The sequence below is a fragment of the Sinocyclocheilus anshuiensis genome, unplaced genomic scaffold (assembly GCF_001515605.1).
Source record: "Sinocyclocheilus anshuiensis isolate Anshui unplaced genomic scaffold, SAMN03320099.WGS_v1.1 scaffold392, whole genome shotgun sequence".
In the NCBI taxonomy this organism is placed as follows: Eukaryota; Metazoa; Chordata; class Actinopteri; order Cypriniformes; family Cyprinidae; genus Sinocyclocheilus; species Sinocyclocheilus anshuiensis.
The window spans coordinates 3,855,587-3,857,165 of NW_015557091.1; the positions used below are offsets into that span (position 1 = coordinate 3,855,587).

The window sequence follows — 1,579 nt, forward strand, 5'->3', positions numbered from 1 at the left end:
GTGTGTGCACACACACACACACAGAGAGAGAGAGAGAGAGAGAGAGAGAGAGAGAGAGAGAGAGAGAGAGAAATTAGATGACAGAAGCGGTGCAGTCATTTATTTGGATGTTTGTGTGTGCGCGGTACATCTCATTGATTGGGGCTGTTACACAGGCTTTGAACATAATCCACTCAAACATCATCAGCGAGACTGTTCCTCCGCGCTCTCATGCAGATTGTACTGCACTGCCAGGGTTGTGCGCGTGATTCATCTGATGTGACACGGCCAACTCCTGAGCTGGTACGAAATGTCGAAGCGTTCTGGGGCTCGGACTGCAGTTGTCATGGCAATCGACCCTTCTCTAGCCCCTGACCCCTGAAGGGAGGTGAGGAGTTTAAATGAAACCTGCTGGTACGGACAAGCAGGTAATTACAAGGAGACACAATTTCTGCTCCTCTGTACTTTCGATTTAGACCACATTATAAACTCACGCACAAGTTAAACTTACAAACAAGCATACAAAAAGGAATACAAAAAACAACCTCCGCTCCCAAAATTGGCCCAGATTCCTCCCCCATCAGGCTTGTTTTTATTATAAAACATTTTGAGCTGCATTTAATGACAGGTAATATTAAAATAAACACATTATTATTAATTATTATTAAATTATACATTATTTATTATACATTTATATATTATATATTACATACTTTTAGTTATAAATATATATTAATAATAATAATAATAATAATGCATTTAATTTTAAGAGTACCTGTCATAAAATGCAGCTCAAAATGTTTCACATGTCAGAATAAAACATTATTGAAAAATCAGCCCATGTTTTCCTATTTTATCTACTGATAGTCGAGTTGGAATCTGACTTCAAGCTCAAGCCATGCGTGATGGTGGGGAAAACTTACAGCAACGTGTAATGCAATTTCACATGCAAACTTGACCGTGAATAATTCTTTTATTTATCCAGTTCTCAGGTGACAGTTGGTCCCCTCTCAGAACTTGACAGCTCGCATCAATCACAACCCTTGAAGTGTTTCCACTCAGTGGAACGAATCCAGGGATTCTTCTGCATTTAAACCTCTTCTTAAAGGAGACATATTATGCCCCTTTTTACAATATGTAATATAAGTCTCTGGTGTCCCCAGAATGTGTCCGTGAAGTTTCAGCTCAAAATACTCAACAGATCATTTATTATATCATTTTGAAAATGCCTATTTTGAGTGGAAGCAGAAACACGCTGTTTTTCGGGCCTGTGTCTTTAAATGCAAATTAGCTGCTGCTCCCGCCCCCTTTTCCAAAATAGAGCTGTGCCATTACAACTCGAACCTGCTAAAACATCTGTTTTGGTTCTGATTATCATGTTTATCGCGCTGAAATCATGCGTTTTAAACCATATGAGTTTAAACTTCAGATATAAGGTTTTCTGAGCGCACACATCCGAAGCACATGGACAGAAAGCGGCTGTCACAGCATGTGAGTACTATACTAAGTTCTCATTCACACACAAGTTTACGTTAAAAACACACGAGTTACAAAAACAGTCGGTTATGTCTGTGAAGGTAAACAGCTGGGAAATAAATCA

General features: G+C 39.1%; 1 protein-coding gene across 1 annotated transcript in view; it reads right to left on the reverse strand.

The window, feature by feature from the left end:
• LOC107677268 (dihydropyrimidine dehydrogenase [NADP(+)]-like) overlaps window positions 1–1,579 on the reverse strand; it is a 186,546-nt gene that overhangs the window by 143,886 nt on the left and 41,081 nt on the right. The gene's annotated exons all lie outside the window — the stretch shown is intronic.